Source organism: Hermetia illucens, chromosome 3 (assembly GCF_905115235.1).
Source record: "Hermetia illucens chromosome 3, iHerIll2.2.curated.20191125, whole genome shotgun sequence".
Taxonomy (NCBI): domain Eukaryota; kingdom Metazoa; phylum Arthropoda; class Insecta; order Diptera; family Stratiomyidae; genus Hermetia; species Hermetia illucens.
The window spans coordinates 4,031,314-4,040,541 of NC_051851.1; positions in this window are offsets into that span (position 1 = coordinate 4,031,314).

Sequence of the window (9,228 nt, forward strand, 5' to 3'; positions counted from 1 at the left end):
AGCGCGACTGATGCGGACTTTGTCCACACTGCATGCAGTCTTCAGAGCAGAACTGGAAAGAGCTAGGACGCAGTTAATATGAATCGCATCCAACAGATCAATATGCACCCAAGTGCAACCGCTCGCGTCAGGGCTAAGCGGGAGGTTGCAGATCCTGGTCAGGGGTTACAATTCCAGGGAAATCGAATGAGGTGTGTCTCACTCCGACCGCAGAGGGAAATGAATTCTCAAATTGGCAGCGAGAATAGGCCTAGGTTGCAAGGGAAGCTTTTTCGACGCAACCTTCGCATAGAAATCACTGGTGTCGCTGATGGACGGCTGACGGAAGACTTTCTGGCAAACTACTTCTTCCCTTTTGATAATTGCTAATACGTCATCCACGTATCTGATCCAGAATCTCGGTAGTGCCCCAAATTCCTCAAGGTTCTTCATAAATACCTCGCATAGCAGTGGTGAGACGGGGTTGCCTATTCCTGCTCCGGAAGTTGTTTTATAAAATTTATGAATTCGTTGCTGCAACTCCGCCATGGTATTAACATAGTATGCTGGTCCCAAGCCCAGGTAAAGGAGGAGGATTTGAAGCAACGTACTCTGTACTATCCTCAGTAAAACAAAAATAAAATGCTGAGATCAGGGAAAGAGATAAATAGAGTATAGTTGGAGTTATTCCACTATGCTAAATCCTACCTGATCTCTCTTGGTGACAGGCCCCGCGACAGGTCGACCAAGAAAATGCATAGAATGTCGTTACAAAAATGATGATCGGATTAAGTCACAGGCCTGGGAGAAATGCTAGGGCGTCCACCTCAGTCGACGCGCCAGGACGGGCCCCGGTCCTGTCGAGAAATGGGCAAGGGTTCTTGACACATGGACGGCGTCAGGACGTAAGCAAGTTAGTCCGCACACAAAGAACAAAACAAATACGTGTCTACACGCTAAATGTTGGTACCCTAACTGGAAAGACGGAGGAACTCGCAAGAGCCCTTCGGAAAAGGTGCATTGACATCGGCGCTCTGCAAGAAACCCGATGGTCTGGTGCCAAAAGCTGCGACATTGAACGCGAACGCGGTAAAAATGGCTACAAACTTCTCTATTTTGGTAACCCACACACTGAATATGGTGTTGGCATTGCCATCTCAGAGGGTTTCCGTGATGACGATTACATAATCATTGCCGGCGACCTTAATGGTCATGTGGGTGAAAAGGCAGACGGTAACAGGTGCCATGGGGGAAAGGGGTTCGGAGCGCGTAATGAGGGTGGCGAGCGTATAATCGATTTTGCGGACACCCATGACCTTGTACTTATGAATACATGGTTCATCAAACGATTGTCTCATCTTCCCACATTTTATAGTGGGAACAATAAAACGCAAATCGACTATATTCCCATAAGACGCCAACATTTCACCACTGTCACTGATTGCAAAGTCGTTCCCTATGAGACCATCGCACCTCAACATTGGCCGTTGATTGCTGTCCTGCGAATTAAGCCACCGATAAAACGGCGTGAGGAACGCACTGGCCCCCCGCGCATTAAATGGTGGCGATTTGGTGAAAAGAAAGAAGAAACGGTCTCACTCATACGATTGCCAACCATTACGAATGTGGAAGAATCATGGAACCAAATGAAAGACACGATCCACAAAGCGGCCTCTGCAACCCTCGGGGTCACCAAGCCGGGTAAGCGGTACATCAACCGAGATACTTGGCTTTGGAATGATGATGTTGAAATGAAGGTCCGTGAAAAGAAACGCCTCTACCACAAATTTCTCGACGATAAAACGCCTGCTAATTGGCAAATTTATAAGAATGCCAACCGGGAAGCAAAGAAAGCGGTCGGTGTCACCCGAGCAAACCATTTCAAAAATCTTTACGATAAACTGGACACTCGGGATGGCGAGAGAGATCTTTATCGACTTGCTAAAAGCCGTGATGAACGCACACAAGATATCGAACACTTCTGTTGTGTTAATGACAAGAACGGTACTTTGCTTACCAACCGTCGAGCCGCAACGGGTAGATGAGAATACTTCGAGCAGATTTCAACTGAAGAATTTGCTCATCCTCCACTTCCACAATCATTGCCGACATTTGGAGCAGTTCCACCAGTCAGCGCAACTGAAGTCGAGGAGGCAATAAAACAAATGAAATCGGGGAAAGCAACAGGACCTGACGACATCGCATCTGAGCTCTGGAAAGCGAAGAGCTGGGACCCAACACTGTGGCTCAGCGAATTCTTTAACCGGGTTATTCAGGAAGGAAGAACACCATCTGACTAGCAAGAAAGTACCACTGTTCCAATGTGGAAAAAGAAAGGTAGCCCAGCAGAATGTTCAAATTACCGTCCGATCCGGTTACTTTCCCATACCACGAAGATTTTTGAACGCATTCTTGACAACCGTATTCGCGAAATCGTTGAAATAACCGTGAGTCAAGCCGGGTTTGTCAAGAACTGCGGAACTACTGATGCAATACACGCTGCGCGGTTACTCATGGAGAAACACCGTGAGAAGCATCGCCCTCTTTACATTGCCTTTCGGGATCTAGAGAAAGCGTTTGACCGTGTACCAGACGAACTCATCTGGTATGCTTTACGACAACACTTCGTGCCAGAAGAACTCGTGCGCTGGGTTCAATTGCTCTACCACGATCCGAAAAGTAAAGTTCGAAGTATGGCGGGTGTATCAAAACCGCTTCGTGTCTCTGTTGGAGTTCATCAAGGAAGTGCCCTCTCAACACTCCTCTTTGTCCTTGTTATGGACACCGTCATACGGGATGTCCAGCGCCCTACACACTGCTTTATGCAGATGATGTTTTCCTAGCATCTGATAGCAGAGATGATCTCGAGCAACTTGTTCAGAAATGGAATGATCGCCTCATGCAACACAGTCTCAGATTGAATTTAAACAAAACTGAATTTTTGACGACCGATCCCCATGAAACAGGCACAATCACTGTCAGCGGTAGTGATCTGCCCAGAACTGAGCGATTTAAATACCTCGGGTCAACGCTATCAGCCAATGGAGAACTGCGTTATGAAATTGCTTCACGCATTAACGCAACCTGGATGAAGTGGCGTTCCACAACTGGTGTCCTTTGTGATCGACGTATCAACGAACGTCTCAAATCTAAAATTTACCGCAATGTCGTCCATCCAGTCGCTCTCTATGGTTCTGAGTGTTGGCCGACCATAAAAGACAATGAACGGCGTCTTGCGGTAATGGAGACGAAGATACTACATTGGACTAGTGGCGTGACACGTTTAGATCACATCCGAAATGAGGATATCCGCGATCGTTATGGGGTTGCACCGATCGTGGAGAAGTTGCGAGAGAGGCGTCTTCGATGGTATGGTTACGCAATTCGTGCAAACGAGAATTCACTTGCAAAGATTGGTCTGAACAACGGTGGCTTGATACGCTAGATGGGGATTTGAAAGCCTCGAGATTGCACCCAGATCAGGCATTCGATAGAGCCAAATGGCGAAGCCGATCACGACGAGCCGACCCCGCTTGTGAACGGGACAAATCTTTACGTATTTTGGAGAGGCATTTGATTCTGGGCGGAGATAAGTTAGGCATTCCCAATTCGGTTACTTTCTTAATAATGGGTTTGGATTCAGTCAGAACCTTTTCCACTCTTTTAACGGAGTCTGGCAAACGGTCCTTTCGTTCCTTTGTCTACCGGTAAGTAGAAAACGGGTTTCTCTTTCAATTCTTTGATGGTTTTACGGTGGTGGGACGATGCCCATTTCCTTGTGGCCATTTGCTTGGGGGAGGTCACAGTCTCCTAATTTCTTTTCGGGTGCCGGCTTTTTCTTCTTGGGATGTATATTTGATTCCTGCCTCCTTTTTGGGGAAAGTGGAGTCTCTTATGGCGAAGTTCAAGCTGTTATTGAGAAGTGAAAGCTGTTCCTGGGTAAAGTGTTCGTTGAATCTGTTAATCCCATAGTTGGGTATGAATTGTTCCTTCGGTTTCTCTATTGCACCCTGGCCTGCTTGTGTTGTAGTGAGCGCCTTTAATTTCTTTTCTAATATGCTCCTCTTTCTGGCTTTTTTGCGGGTGTAGGCCCTGTTGATTTTCTCCCATATGTCGGTCTTGTCGCCCTTTCTCCCATGGGTGTTAATGCTGATTTTTAAGTGTCAGGAGTAAGCATGGAGTGTGTTATGTTCTAGCCTCGTGTAAAGGGACTTATTGCTTTGTGTTATGGCCATCCTTTCCATTTTCTTTCTTTGGACCGTAACCGATCTGATTACTCATAAGGCGTCAGCCAGTTGAGACTCAACTGACCATATGACAGGCTCTGTGCTCGAACAGTCTACCACCAATGACGAGCGGGTGCAGCTAGCAGTCTGTCAGAAATCGGTTCCCAGGTTTAGAGAGCGCACCTTGCAGTAGCTGTTAGAAGTAACTCGACAACAAACCCGCGTCTGCTACTACTTGGCTTTCCAGAGTAAAAGAGCACATTGCCGCAAGAGTGAAAGGAATACTCTCCCAAGTTCTACCATCTTACTTCGCTTAGGCTCAGAATGTTCAGTTTATATCACTCAAGTGGGAGAAAGCGTGTATTCGGGGAACTCTCGCTACGGTTTTCGAGGAGTGTGCGCAGTTTTTCAATGAAATCAATAAATTATACCATTGCATATTAAAAGAAGCTTCTTTCTCAGCACTAATTAACTCCAGATTTTCCGATCTGATAGTTTCCTAGAAGTTATGTTAAGATTCTTTGAACTCTCGCTCTGTTCATTTTTAATAAACATCATCCACAACTGCCACCAAATTTCCAATGTAGTTTAGATTAAGATTTTTCATTTAACGTGGAAGACATACAAAAGTATTAGACAGACTAGCAGATAGTGAATTGGCTTCACTAAGGTTTTGTTTTACAGAAATGTTAAGGCTGCAGAATTCCTTCACAGTTCTTCCGAGTTTTTCATTTAAAACACAATTTAGAGCTAAATTCGTAGTTGAATTCATGTTTTATAATTTTTCTGTAAGTTTCATTGCTGCTTTTATTAGTGTAGTTTTTATGGGGAAGATTTCGATCAACACCACATTGTTTCAAAAACTGGAAGTAAATTTGTAGAAATTATAGTAAAATGGGAAGTACACCTTCGACTTACTAACATTCAGGTCTAAACACCTTGAAATATGCATGCAATAAAGGAGATGGCTTTGCTGAATATTGCACTATTGGAGCGATTTGAGTCTTTTTTTGCACTTGCCGGAATTATTCACTGCAATTAATGATAAATGTGGTTAGAATAAATTTATTTTGCATATAATTATGAGAAATTTCTAAAGACTTCCAGTAGCAAAGTTCCTCTATTTGGATATACATACATACTGGTACTCGTCATCTTCCAACGATGTTACTGAAAATAAACGTAAGCATTAAGGAAGAAAGAAATCAAAAAGGGAGCCCCTTTAAATAGATACAGCTTTGGTGCCAAGAACCTAAAGTAGTAGTGACGTTTGATAAAATCTACTTTACTGAATTGAGCGGTTTTTGTTGTAATAATGAAGCAATAATAAAATGGAATAGCCAATGTTTTCTGCATTACCGCGAGGCACCATTCATTGATTTTTTATAGTCAGCCAACATTCCGAACCATTGAGGCAATATTCAACCCTTCCCACGGGGGGAGTGAGAATTCATATTCAAACCCGATGAAAACTTGTAACGACCCCCTCCCTTTAAAAATAGATAGCCCCTCAAAGTAAACTTGTTTTGATATCATCATGGTAAAGTTTAAATTTTCGAACGTCCCCGCTAAAAAGAGAAAATAGAGAGGGTATGTAATAGAAAAAAGAGGATCCCCTCTTAACCCCAATAACCAATAAGCTTATTAATGGCACGAAAATAGCCTCTTTTCGGGGCGCCCTAACTTTGTAAGAAGTGACTGTTAAGGGTTTGTTTACGAGGGTAGAAAAGTGGGAGCTTGTCGTTTCTCTTGCATGCTCTGTTTATCTCCTTCCCTCCCTAAGGTGGGGCTACCAAATCAAAATTTACCATGATGATATCAAAATACTTCCCAATTAAAACGCCATAACTTTTTAAGCGGATAGCAATGTTCCCCCAACATTCCGAAACACTCCTCCTCAATTATATCAATGAGCGCCGAAGACATCAATCCAATAACCACAGACAAAGTCTTGGACACAGTGAAAATGGTTCGGATAACCGCAGCCTCCGGCATTGATCGAATGGCACCAAGTATGTTCGCACGGGTATTTACAGACTGTTTAAAAGAAAGGTCCTTCCCCGCAGAGTGGAAAATACAAAAGCTTGTATTGATCCCAAAGACTGGTGAGCCGATAGGTGAACTAATATCCTGTAGACCTATCTGTCTTCTGAATAAAATAGGCACGGTCCTCGAGCGGATAATCTATAACGGGCTATATCAATTAATTGATAGTGGCGGTTATTTATCAAATAGGCAATTTGGCTTCCGGAGGCCTCGGTCAGCGGTTGATGCTACCAAACTGTTTTTTGTGCTAGGCAGAAAATCCTACGACGAAGGGAAATATTGCGCACTGGTGATTCTTGATGTCAAGAACCCGTTCAATTTTGTCCGATGGAACCATGTTTTTGACGCGCTCATTGCAGCACAAGTGGCAAAATATATATTAAATATAATCTTTGATTGTGGACGTCGGCGATAAAAATCGGAGAAAATCGCAGAGCTACATATCGGTTAAGCGTTCTCCGAATGTGTTGCGCCTACCGAACAACATCTTATGAGGCAACATGCATGATTGCGGGGATGATTCCGGTGGATATTCTAACCGATGAGACAAGTCGTCTGTACTAGAATCAGGAAGCGAGCCTAAACAGGTAAAATGAGCGTATGCGGCCCTTGGCTGCATGGCAAACAGCATGGGACCAGGCGTATCCATAATGGATTTCCCCCAGTCAAAAAAAAAGGAAAGACGGACAAACGGACAGACGGACCGACCTAGTGTTCAAACGAAGCAAGACCTTACCAAGAACATCAATAACGAAGACAAAAAATGATGGCTTGAAAGGAGGTTGCTGCCCAACTAAGGCGGTTTCAACACCCACCGCATTTGTCCAAGTGGAACGACCACAGAAGGTACTCCGAGATCAAAAAATTGACCTATTCAGAAGGAGCCCCTAAATTCTTCGATCTCCACCAATACCAAAGACGGCAAAAAATAAAACGCAGGAAAGCACGTTAGATCCTACGGGTGAAGGTGCATTTGGAAGGGTAATCTGGCCAACACTTATAGTGAACAGAGTCCTGACCCGGGAAGCTGCTTCCCTTCAAGCAGCTTCAAGTGAGTTCATTAAGGTCAAGCACAACGTGCACAAGTTATTTAACACATGGTGACAGCTATTAGGGTCCTCTATACGAAGTCGCAGGAGGAGGAAAGAAGAAAAAGAGAAAAGCCGAAACCTACCATTCCAACAGAGGCGACCCAAGTAACACCGAACCGTAGTGTGAACGACCTGCAAGCAAAGAAAAGGATCCGGGAGAAAGACGGTAATCTTCAAGAGAATAAGCGGGCGCCTAAGAACGGAGGGTAAAAACCTGTACCCCAAATGGGAACGAACCGAAGGTAAACCTAAGGGGAACCAAAATGGTGGATGGATAGAGGTCATTAATAAAGAAGGGAAGAAGAAAGCAAAAGTGAGAATTAGCCCAGAGGCAATTGTTAAAAAGGTGAAATCTGACCCCGACCTAAAAGATCTCGGTGGAAATGTCAGTAAGATCAGAAGGATACAGAAAGACGATCTCATATTTCAGGTAAAAAAATCCAGCTTGAGCAGAACCGAAGGCTAGAGGAGGGGTCATAGTTCGGGCCCAAAAGCATGTGGGGAAAAACGATATATTGCCAAGAAGTGCAATAGAATCCGCAAATGCCTATTGCGTGAAGGAATAAATGGAAGGAATTACCGGTATATTGCCAAAAGTGGTAAATACCGGGAATTCAAGAATGTGTTGACTGCAATGAAAAAATGAAGTTTATTCAAATAAACCTCAATCATTTCAGAGCCGCACAGAACTTACTTGACCAGACCAGTTATGAATCTCAGATGAAAATTGCCATCATTAGTAAACCCTACAGAAACCGTCACGGTGGTGTATGGGTTACAGACTCGACTAGTGGAGCGGCGATATTGGCGTGCGGTCGCCAAACTCTACAATTCTCCATGTGTAAATCGGCCAATGGTTTCGTGTGGACGGAAATAAGAGGTGTATACATATAGCGGTATATACAGCTGCTACGCTCCACCCAGTTTCGCATTGTCAACTTTGTTCTGGATGAAAGAGGACGAAGTCCAAAGATGATTGCTGGTGACTTCAATGCTTGGGACCTCGAGTTGGGAAGCAGGCAAAGTAGCGCAATGGGATGAAGTCTATTAGAAGCTTTTCGAAGTTGGAGTTAGTTTGGCGAATGAAGGTAATGCTAATACCCTCCTTCAATCGTAAACCCTACCTTTATCAGCCCTCCACAAGTATGGCATGTCCTGGTACATAAGTGAGGACTACACCAGCAACGATCACCAGACAGTCATCTTTGAACTGAGGAGGGACCCACAGGGTAGGGAAATAGGATACCTAAAACCAAGAAGGACATTAGGCTGGTCTGTAAAAGCGGTGTGGCTTGGTTAACCTACTAAGATAGGCAGTTCCACGGAGAGAGCTCTCCATGACACAAAATGCATCGCCGAGGCATTTGATGCGTCGATGGCTAGGAGGTGCTCATTCACCAATAGAAGACCTAACTACTGGTGGAACAGTGAATTGGTTAGCCTTCAGCCGTCCACCGAATCAAACGGCTCAGAGGGCGTTGGGTATCAGTGATCAGGGACGAAAGGAACATCTTTACAAAGTAGCCAGCAAGAACCTTAAGCTTGCCATCCAGCGGAGCTTGAGGGAATGTTTTAAGGAGTTCTGCTCTGAAACGGATGTAAATCCGTGGGGGAACGCCTACAGAAATGTAATGGCGGTAGAGAGGCCTGTCATTTCCACAGGTCATGTGTCCTACTTTTTGTTGAAAATCATCCAGGGGTTGTTCCCCCAGGAAGAACAAGGGGTACTGACATATTTCAGAGATCTTTGAATGTGACGGCAATTGCTACAGTAACCAAGGTCGAGTTGTTGGTGATCTGCAGCAGAATAGGTGACAACAGAGCTCCTGGCCTGGACAGCATATCGAAGAGAACCCTTCAGTTCACTGTAAAATCCAGACCAGATA